At 41.6% G+C, this 12,500-nt stretch overlaps 1 protein-coding gene across 1 annotated transcript in view; it reads left to right on the top strand.

The window, feature by feature from the left end:
* Positions 1–12,500, top strand: part of pcdh18b (protocadherin 18b) — a 413,724-nt gene that overhangs the window by 137,463 nt on the left and 263,761 nt on the right. The window lies entirely within an intron of this gene.

Here is a 12,500-nt window from a genome sequence, read left to right on the forward strand (position 1 = left end):
CAAGCACACACACACACCCACCATCTCATTACCTGGATCTAGGGCTTGTTAGTGTCAGCATTGTTAAAGGACATTTCTTAAATTGACTACGTCTCAATCACAGTGTGGATTGTGTATTAGTGTTCATGCTCAGAAAGGCACACACACGCGGATTTGGAGCTCAAATCTTATGTTGTACTTTCCCATGCCAACCAGCACACACACACACACACACACACACACACACACACACACACACACACACACAACACACACACACACACACACACACACACACACACACACACACACACACACACACACACACACACACACACACACCCACCCACCCCTGTCTTGTGCGGTCCTGCTCCTCTTTGTTCCATCCAGTGCTTTGCTTTGGAAGCACATTGTTCTTTCAGGCTGCTTAGCCAACATGAATATGTAATCATCTACCCCAGAGTGTGCTGTCATTTGTTGCATTCCATATTCAACACAATACCGCTCTATCTCTCACTAGGAGAAAGACTCTTGTGTTGTTGATCTTCCTTGATCTGCATTCATATCTTCAGAGCACCATTAAACCATGGTTCTATTTATAAACCAACTCTAAAAAAAATGGGGGGGGGGGGGGAGAAGAACCTCCACCCCAATTTTTTCACATCGGCCTCATGGTGGCGCTACAACAGCCACTTGTGCCAGATTGCATTTTCCATCATTTAGCATTTCCTTCAAAACACACTCTTTGCCACTACACAGATTGTTCAAAACTCATCAGACACATCGGTACACAATATCTCTGGGGTCATGATGTGACCAATATGTATGTATAAGGTCATGTGAATAAGTTGCATAAGTCTAATTGTTCAGATCCCATTCGAAGACTGCAGTGTCTTATGTTTGCCGGCCCTGGGTATGGCAACCCGGCCTGGCGGACAATTTTCTGGTATTGTCCTGTTTTGTGTTTATGTGTATGTGTGACGGGTCATTATAGATTATCGTTATAAATTTACTGTACAAACAAAAATAAAATAGCAAAACAATAACAGATCTTCAAGCTGGCACGCTGGCAGATTGTAGATTTGGTATGTTCGCTATCCGTCCTACAAAAAAAAGAAGTATATAGGGCTTTAAGTGGTTGATAAATAAGCCTATAGGTATGTGATGAACAAATTATTATTTTCATTGATTTGTTGTCCTCGGTCGGACAACCTTGAATGCCCGGGTCATAATCTATATTTATCAGCTTCCCAGACGCACTGCTGACAGCCAGCCAGCCTGAAGCTATTTACCAACCATAAACATATGACTATTTTCTTGATATAGTTTTAATGAGTGAGTAGGCTATGACGTTTGAGTGGAACTCAAACTTGAACCCTCAAGAAAAGCACCCTGTGTGACCTTTGAGCAAGAGCCAATACCAACCAAAATATCATCGTTGTCGGTTGGAAACCTTGTACTGTATGTCCAAAACGGTTACTTTTCTGAAAACGGGGGAAACAAAAGAACCTGCGTTGATTTAGTCACACGCTCTCGTTAATACAGACCCACTGTTTACACACACAAGTAGGCTTAAGTCGTACAACTGCAGAGTACCTTAAAAAACTAAATGTCGAACACCAGAGAGTGAAACCAACCCGATCTCATACAACTTAGTATACATTGCACGGAGTGTCATCCCGTCCCGAACGTTGCGACGTTCCCTTGCGCCTACTCAGCGCCGTTTGGGTAACCGATAGGCACAGAATCGTAAATGTTGTTGTGGGGACTGCTCTGCTTCCGGGTTGCAACCGGTTACGCCCACCGTGGGACTCGCCGTACATGTGCACAGATTTTTCGGGTTTTCTAGGCGACTATGCATGGAATGACGTGCACTGGGTCCGTGCAATGTATACTAAATTGTGTGAGATCAGGCTGGTGAAACATAAGAGACATCACATACAGACATCCAATCAGGGCAATAACACAGAAACAAGTCACAGGTGTGGTGGTTAACAAGGGGGCGGGGAGAACATAACCCAAAAGCAAGGCAAATCAATGTCTAGAATGTCCACTAGAGAGCAACCAAAAAGTCCCAAAATAAAATAAATCCCTTGACACACACTTTTAATTTCAATCTTAGAAATGATAAAAGCTCACAGCGTGTCGCAATGTGACGTGTTGCAAGCTTGTGGATCGGCAGGCATTAATTTATGAGAAAAAAGAAAATATGGAGAAACAACGTTTCTACCTGACAGTAACAATAGTAGTTCCAGGCAATTATGTATTTCAGAATTATTTAAATTAAATTAAAGTTTTTTTTTTTAAATCAATAACTCCAGTGTCCAATTGAGTGCCGTTCATTCATTCAGAACATCATCAGAGTGAGAACGTGACCCAAAGTTCAACAGGTTCACCACAAGCTCAAATATGTGTGCAGTTTGTATACGCTGAGGTTCACCGAGTTCACATAAACTTTACCTCTGTTTGTCTCATTGTGTGTGAAGAGAAAAGAAAAGGAAGGAAAAGCAAAGAAAGGAACGGAAAAGCAAATAAAGGAAAAGCAAAGCAAGTCAGATGGATTGTTTACCACACACACACACACACACACACACACACACACACACACACACACACACACACACACACACACACACACACACACACACACACACACACACACACACACACACACACACACACACACACACACACACACACACAAGGGGGCAATTAGCTCTACAGAAAACAGTCCTGCACAGGTACCCAGTGATGGAAGAAGTACTTTCTTTTTTTTACTTAAGTAAAAGTATCAATACCCTATTGTATAAGTACTCTATTACAAGTACAAGTCCGGTATTCCAAATTTTGTAAAAGTACAAAAGTATTGCCATCAATATATACTTAAAAGTACCAAAAGTACACTCATTATGCAGAAGGTCCCATTCCACAAGTTTCCAAATCCTTTTAAAAGAACAAATCTACAAGCTCAGTTGTGAGCTCGTGGATTGGCTATTTTCAAATAAAGGTCTGAAGTGGTTTAGTAATAATAATCAAAATCTACAAAGTAGCTAGTAACTAAATTTGTCAAATAATTGTAGTGGAGTAAAAGCACAATATTTGCCTCTGAGATGTAGTGAGTAGAAGTAAAATGATCGAACATTGGAAATACTCCAGTTAAGTAAATAATACCTCAAAATTGTACTTGAGTAAATGTACTTACTTTCCACCACTGCAGATACCTACTGTACAATAGAATAGAATACATCACAAACACAGACACAGTACCACATCCATCCATGCCGCACACACACACACACTGTCACAATCAGTGCTGGAAGGCAACTAAGTGCACTCACTCTGTGAAGTATTTACTGTGAGTACACGTTTGAGGTACTTGTACTTTCCTTGAGTATTTCCATTTTTCGATCCACTACATCTCAGAGGCAAATTATTATTATTATTATTATTATTACCCTTATTATTATGAATTACTACTCTACAATTACATCATGGGCATACGTAAGGACAGAGGCATCATGGGCATACGTAAGGACAGAGACATCATGGGCATACGTAAGGACAGAGGCATCCTGGGCATACGTAAGGACAGAGACATCATGGGCATACGTAAGGACAGAGACATCATGGGCATACGTAAGGACAGAGACATCATGGGCATACGTAAGGACAGAGACATCATGGGCATACGTAAGGACAGAGGCATCATGGGCATACGTAAGGACAGAGACATCATGGGCATACGTAAGGACAGAGACATCATGGGCATACGTAAGGACAGAGACATCATGGGCATACGTAAGGACAGAGACATCATGGGCATACGTAAGGACAGAGACATCATGGGCATACGTAAGGACAGAGACATCATGGGCATACGTAAGGACAGAGGCATCATGGGCATACGTAAGGACAGAGGCATCATGGGCATACGTAAGGACAGAGACATCATGGGCATACGTAAGGACAGAGACATCATGGGCATACGTAAGGACAGAGGCATCATGGGCATACGTAAGGACAGAGACATCATGGGCATACGTAAGGACAGAGACATCATGGGCATACGTAAGGACAGAGACATCATGGGCATACGTAAGGACAGAGACATCATGGGCATACGTAAGGACAGAGACATCATGGGCATACGTAAGGACAGAGACATCATGGGCATACGTAAGGACAGAGACATCATGGGCATACGTAAGGACAGAGGCATCATGGGCATACGTAAGGACAGAGACATCATGGGCATACGTAAGGACAGAGACATCATGGGCATACGTAAGGACAGAGGCATCATGGGCATACGTAAGGACAGAGACATCATGGGCATACGTAAGGACAGAGACATCATGGGCATACGTAAGGACAGAGACATCATGGGCATACGTAAGGACAGAGACATCATGGGCATACGTAAGGACAGAGACATCATGGGCATACGTAAGGACAGAGACATCATGGGCATACGTAAGGACAGAGACATCATGGGCATACGTAAGGACAGAGACATCATGGGCATACGTAAGGACACAATCCCCTCCATTGCTCAGCAACTCATTTGGGTATAAAATGAATAAAAGTTGGCGACGGCACACATCAGCCCAGAGGGGCTGCAGTGGAAGACTATTGAGCCTGGCCAGGCTCAATAAACAGCGACCATAAAATTAAAAAAACGGTAGCAGCTCTGGTGTGTGCGTGTGTGTGCTCCGTGTGTCAGTGGTGTAAAGTAACTAAGTACATTTACTCAAGTACTGTACTCAAGTACAATTTTGAGGTGCTTTTACTTCACAGGAGTATTTCCAATGTATCAGTACTTTTACTTCTACTCCACTACATCTCAGAGGCAAATATTGAACTTTTACTCCACTACAATTATGTGAAAAATGTAGTTACTAGTTACTTTGCAGATATAAATGATTATATTATAAAACATACATTAACCACTTTAGCCCTATGTTATACCTAGGCTACTTGAAAATAGCCTACAATCTACAAGCTCACAACGCGCATTGTGAGCTTCTAGATCTGCTATTTTCAAATATGTTAGTACTTTTACTTTTGGTACTTTAAGTACATTTTGATACCAATACTTTTGTACTTTTACTAGTATATTTTGAATTCCGGACTCTTACTTGTAACAGATCTGTACTTCTATATTGCAGTAAAACATTTTAGCACTTTTTCCACCACTAGTGTGCGTGTGCGTGTGCGTGTGCGTGTGCGTGTGCGTGTGCGTGCGCGTGCGCATGTACGTGTGTGTGTGTGTGGGAAGGGGGGGGCGAGGTCAAAACTCAATTTTGGAGAAAGCGGTTTCACCCTATCGACTTGGCGGGCTGGTATAGTGCTCCCCACGGCACCTAAAGCATGCAGACACGTCTCGTAAAGTTTTAGCACCCCAGTGCGCTGCACCCAGATGACCAGCACCAGTCATAAATGCAGAACACTAGCTGTCGGCCCAGAAACCTTGTATCTCCATATTTCTACCTTTTATGTTTTTTTGTTTTTTGTTGTTGTTTTTTGTTGTTAATTAATGCCTTACTTCGTCAAACAAGAATGCCACTAAAGTATCTATAATAGCAGATCTACCAGCTCTCCACGCGTCGCACCACAATGCGTTGTGAGCTTGTGGATCTGATATATTTACTATTGTCTAAACAATATTGAAAGTGAATATGAAAGTGCTTTAAAAGTTGTTATATATATTGAACCAATGAAAAGTATTGACAAGAGCTTGTGACTAAATAATAACTTCAATGGATCTATAGGAACACATGGGTCTTCTTTTTTCCATTTCCTGAAAAGTAAGGGTTTTGGACGTTAACTTCTGAGTACTGAAAGATTGACAGCGATGAAATAAGTAAAAGTAGCAATACAACAATATAAAATGTGTGTATTCACAATTTAGCTTTTCGAATAGATGAATCATAAATAGGGCTTGATTGGTTAATGTGTTTTATTAAAAAAAAAAAAAAAAAGAGATCAGGTGATCATGTGCTTTTTTTCACTTCAGAGGAGATCTTCTTTAAAACATCTTTGGTAAGACTCCTGGTGATTACCTGCGATCAGTTCTTGTTTAGGAGTTTCCCCAAGCAGCTGATAGTGGATGTTGCTCACACCTTTTTCAATTGATCAGGCAATTTTCCTCCTTCTTGCATAGTTTGCATGGCGAAATGTCTGTTATTTTTTTGTATGGGTGACATCTCCGTACCGGATCGTTTTGACGGTTATTTATTTTTGTGTGGTTGTGGGTCTTTCTTGTACCCTGAACGGATACTTTACAGGTTTTAAATGTACACACTACACATGCACGTAGGAAGGGCAAAGGTATTTTACGGCTGTGTTTAGGCTTCACATATTTGAATGCCAGAGTACAGCAAGGATTCATTTTCAGTAATTTGACCTAAATGTTATTGAATGGAAAAGGGGAAAATAAAGGGTGTGCATCGTGTAGGCATGGCTAAAGAACCTCATGACATATTGCTTTTGTTTAGTAGATATAGCCTTTTACAAAAATTGCAATCTGTAATTTATAGACAATCCCTAAAATTTTCAAATATCCAACTGGTTGAATATCCAACCTGAAACCAACTTCACCGCAGTAGTAACTAAATATATATACTGATACTGAACGTGGCCTTACAAAAAAAAAAGTACCATCTTTATACCCAGCCTGATCTCCAGCCTTTTTAGTATGTACATTGCACGGACCCAGTGCATGTCATTCCGTGCATAGTTGCCTAGAAAACCCGAAATTCCGTGCATATGTACGGCGAGTCCCACGGTGGGCGTAACCAGTTGCAACCCGGAAAAACCCGGAAGCAGAGCAGTCCCCACAACAAAATTTACGATTCTGTGCCTATCGGTACGTAACTCAAACGGCGCTGAGTAGGCACAAGGGAACGTCGCAACGTTCGGGACGGCAACTCGTTCGCTTTAGCTCACTCGGTGGTCCCTTACGTGGCGACAGTTCCCTTGAGACTGCGCGCCTCCGAAATGGTTTAGAGTCAATGGGGGAGATGCGAGGCGGCTATATGCACGGATTTTCGGGTTTTCCAGTTGTCTATGCACGCAGGGACGCTGGAAGTCATTTATGCCAAGGGGGGCTGGGCTTGGCGGGGGACTCCGCACGCGCGCTTCTCTCGCGTGCGCGATTTTTTTTCACATGTGTCCCGCTTTTTTTAAAAAAAAAAAAAAAATCAAAATGTTTTCAATTTTTTTTCTTTCTCTTCCCCACCACCAGGGGTGCTGCAGCACCCTCAGCACCCCACTTCCCGCCACTTCCACCCCAATTCCGTGCATAATGCACGGAATTTGAAAAACGTTCAAAGACAACGTTTCCCTCTGGCGATCGGGTTGTTATACCTGTACCGTCCGTCCTCCTCCATAGTAACAGATTGCCGTGGTTCGTGATTTTTTTTCAGGGGTCCGGGGGGGATGAAAACATTTTAATACATTAATACATTCTTAAAAAGAAAATGTACTTTGTAATTTATATTTTTGACCACCTAAGTATTTTTAAAAGTCTGTATTTTTGAATACCGTCAATTGTTTAAAATTTGACAAGGAGTTTGACCAGGAGTATACTTTGATTCAAGTACTGGAGGTTTAGTACTTTGCAGAGATAATGTGAGTGCTGACCTACGGTGTCAGTGAGCGTCCACCAAGATATAGTTATACTGTGAAAAAAAATAAGTTAGGCTAGCTATCGGTAGGCTGAAGGCTTCAATGCCTTCCGTTGATGACGCACCCTTGATTACAAGGGTTCTGCTTCAAACTGGTGGAAACGTGGGCCGGTTCACTTGAAACCAAAAAACCTGAACAGAACCGGTGCTAGAACCAAAGTTATTTTGGTGGGAAAGGGACATAGTTGTGAGTGTGAAGATGATAGTGTTTCTTTAGACCAGGAAGTGTTCTCTTGTTCTTCTTCCTGGACCCCCTCCGCACAGGGTAGATCAAGATTCAGGACATCTTGGCGTAAAGTTCTGGATGATCTGTGGGAGCTGAGAGACGAGGAGCTTTCCAAAGAGAGTCAAGATAAACCACTGAGTACAGTGGAAATGTTTTTTCACCAGTGTGGACACGCAATGGTTATTCAGAGTACCTAACTGATTGAAACTCTTATAACACTGTTTACAGTAGAATGTTTTTTCCTCCATTGTGGACAGGCTGGTGTCTCTTCAGAGCACCTAAATGTCTGAAACTCTTGCCACACTGTTTACAGAGGAAAGGCTTTTCTCCGGTGTGGACACGCTGGTGTATCCTCAGGCTATATAACTCACTGAAACTCGTGTCACATTGTTTGCAGTGGAAAGGCTTTTCTCCAGAGTGGGTACGCAGGTGTCTCTTCAGACTATTTAACTGATTGAAACTCTTGTAACACTGTTGACAGTGGTAAGGCTTTTCTCCACTGTGGACACGGACGTGTGTGTTCAGTGTATGCAACAAACTGAAACTCTTGCCACATTGTTTACAGTGGAAAGGTTTTTCTCCAGAGTGGGTACGCAGGTGTGCCTTCAGATTATCTAATCGACTGAAACTCGTGCCACATTGTACACAGTGGTATGGTTTTTCTCCAGTGTGGACACGCAGATGTCTCTTTAGAATATCTAACTGACCGAAACTGGTGTCACACTGTTTACAGTGGAAAGGTTTTTCTCCAGTGTGGATGCGCAGATGGACACTTAAAGGCATACTAGGTAACGTTTTCAACAAAACTAAAGTTAAATTGTATATCTTTTGTGAGTGGCAAAAGTTTCACAACACCCACTCCATGAATTTCACCCCCGGAAGCCTTTTATTTATATATTTTATATTGAACGTGGACTGGGGGGACTTTCCCGGGGAAATGACGTCATCTGGCCGGAAAACGGAGGTGGAAATGCACTGGTTTCCTGTTTGGCCAGGAACTACCGCAACGGTTTCCTGTTTGGCCAGGAACTATCGCGCTAATAACAAAAATGAACCTCACGCTGATTTTAAGAGAATGTAGGATTAGAAGATCGAAAAAGAACAGAAAAAGAAAGCACAGCTCATGGTAACTAATGCTCCACTGGCTAAGAGAAACGATCCGTAGATAGTATAAAACAATTAAAAGATCGCTTTTTGAAACGCTTCCGGCTTCCGGTGAAAACGAATGGAATTCTGGGTAATCGAGGACTTCGGAAATTGTATGCAGTGACGGTAGTGACCAGCAGAGGTTGCTATAAATCGTTAGTTGTGAATTTGCATTGTACAACTTTAACTTACAGAAACTCTTATCACAGTGTGTACAAATTTGTTTGTCTTTCCTGCGTAAGTCATGGGATGTATCCTTTCTTCTCCTGTCTGGGTTAAAGTCCTGGTAACATCCTGGTTCATCCGTGTCATCTCCTTTCTGGCTGACTACAGGGCTGGAGACTGGAGATTTCATATGCGCTGCTGCTATCCATGGAATGATGTGAACAGAGATGAAGGTTCTCTTGGGGCCGGAAGATTTGTCCTTATTCTCTCTCACTCTCTCGCACCCTCAGACTCTACGTCTCTTATATTTTTATATATTCGCTGTCTCTCTCACTCAGACTGTCACAGTAGATTCTACACAAGATACTTCAACTAAACACGTGCAGACAAATTCAATGTCTAAAGACAGCTTCACATCTTATAGGTTGACCAGAACTCTGGTCTGATGTCACACAAAAAAACAAACTGTTGCCTTGCATTTCTAACAACGCTGATTTGCGCAGGCACGGTTGTAATGTGTGCATCAGTGTCCTGAATTTGGAATTGTATGCTTGGACATTGAACGTTCTTATCTACACATAATTCTCTCTCGTAAATCAGTGATTCTCAACCATTGGAACTTCAAGAACCCCTAGTTTGAAATTCATTTCCATATTATTATTATTTTTATCTCTGGGATCCCAACCAACACTTTAAAATCCTGTTAATAAAATGTGTTGATTTAACTGTGAAAGTGTACAAACAGAACCAACTTGACCCCACAATATGGGATATTTACTCATGACTCAAAAACCCAACCTGGGGGGGTTGGGTTTTTAGGTACGGTGGTGCCAACGCGTTTCATTGTTTTACCGCCTCTTCAGCAACCATTGTTTCAGTATTCCGGCGTTCTTTACCCGATATAGTCTTCTTTCCCTTTTGCCCTCCCGTTTGGTGCCCAGTGCTGCCACACCACAAGTCCTTGCATTAAGCCTACACTGCCGGTGACCCCCAGGGGTCATTGAGGGGTTTCCGCTGGGTCCCCAGCTAAATGATTGCTAACTCTGAGTGCTAAAAGTCTCTCCTCTCATTGGCTGGGCCATAAACATCCATAACACCACTTCCCAGTGCAGACCTCTGACGTCATTCTGACGTCATAAACAAACCACGGCCAAATCACGACAACATAACCATAAACAAACCACGAGTCAGCTCAATATATGGGCACAAAAGGGGGAATGCCCATATATGGGCATATACTGACATCAGGAATCTCCACATATGGGCATTAAAGGGACAAGGACTGACAGATACAGAGATGTCCATGTATGGGCATGAAAGGGATGAGGACTGACAGATACAGATATCTCCATATATGGGCATATCAGCATGCCCATATGTGGGCATGTACTGATGACATCATGGATTTCCATATATGGGCATAAAAGGGACAATGACTGTACAGATATCTCCATAATTATGGGACCGATGTTAGATGTCTCCTCTCTGAATTAAACACTCTGGGAGTTCAGGTGGTGGTAACAGCTCAGCAGCAGGGTGTTTATTCTGCATTGACAATAAATGGACACAGGAGAAAGTGTATGTCAGCACATGTGGACACCAAAAGCACTTGTCTGTCTCTCATGAGAATCCTCCATTGCACTGAGGATGAACTAGTATACAATACACAGTATTCTTACTGATCTAGTGATCGTATAATGGATTTGATACAGTTTATATAAATAAAACATAAAAAACAAGACTGTCCACTTAAACAATACAGAAAATGTAAAAATACATTTAGTATCTTTTTACCATGAACTGTTACATTTTGTAATAGTATTTTTAATTATTTATCAAATCACATGAATTGCACAAAACATGAAATTACAACACTCTTTAACAACATACCTGCATTGGCAATAAATGGACATAGGAGTGTATGTCAGCACATGTGGACACCAAAAGCACTTGTCTGTCAGACAACAACACAATCTGTCAGCTACTTGTACTGGGGACGTTTTCTACATTTAACAAAACATACACAAAATGAATGATTGACCCAACAAAAACGTGACAGAATTTGTCTAATATAGTTAACATTCAGTCAGTTAACCCAGATTAACTTTTAAGTGCTTTTCAAGATAGTTAACATTAGTTTTGTCCACAGAAATACAGAGACATTACCTCTCATGAGAATCCTCCATAGAGACACACGGGAACTACAAATTTCACGCCCACTTTTGAGACAGCGCCGCTACTCGAGGTCCGTTAGAACGACGAACTGCAGCTGCCAATGCATTCCCTATGAGAGGATATGCGAGTTGGCCTACTTTTAAAATGATCCTACATTAACTGGAGACGATATTGATTTAAATAAAAATGTTTCCAAAATAATGTATGGAGAGGCTTCGTCAACATAGCTTCTTGTTTTCTTAATAGTTGATGTGTTTCACATTTAATTTGCCACTTTAATGGGTTACCCATAACTGTAACACAGCAGAGGGTAGATGGCAGACAGACAAGTAGTGGCATTTCAGTGACATCACTGTCTTTACGAGCGGCGACCTTGAAGAGGAGAATCCCGACTGACTTTGCTCATGTCTATATTTTGAACATCTCATAGGCTTATATCAATTTTCTACCTACCGTGGAGCTCCGACGGTACATGAACAATAAAAACGTGTGGGTTTACTGCTGTTGTATTAACTTGCCTGAATGTAAGTTGGGGAAATAACCCAACTAAATGGAGGAGTGACATATCCCGACATTTTCAACTACTTAGTGAATTCTCCAGGATAGTATTAATATACAAATAGTCTTGCAAGATGCTGTTTCGATAGTTGACCAAAATAAATTGCCTATAAAAATGATACATGAGAGACACAAACTTATCTAGGTATTGAAAACCTCAAGGGATGCGTCCGTGACGTATACCATGCGACCACTTCAACTTTACATTTCAGATGCTAGAACTGTTGACACACTGATGGAGTATATTATAGTATATTGTGGTTAGTTTATCGAGATGACAGATATGGGACATTTAAAGGATACATTTAACAAATGGGACAGTTTATTAGAACACAAAAAAAATCGCTACAGCCTCAGTAGTTAACCAGTGAAATTACGGTATTTTACGTGTGAGAGCTGCAGTTCATCCTTCTAACAGACCTCGAGTAGCGGCGCTGTCTCAAAAGTGGGGGTGGAATTTGTAGTCCCCGTCTGGCTCTATTGCACTGAGGATTACCCATAGTAGTACCTTGCAAATATGTGTGTGTGTATATATATATATATATATATATATATATATATAT

This window comes from Gymnoscopelus braueri (genome assembly GCF_963280865.1).
Source record: "Gymnoscopelus braueri genome assembly, chromosome: 20".
Lineage (NCBI taxonomy): Eukaryota > Metazoa > Chordata > Actinopteri > Myctophiformes > Myctophidae > Gymnoscopelus > Gymnoscopelus braueri.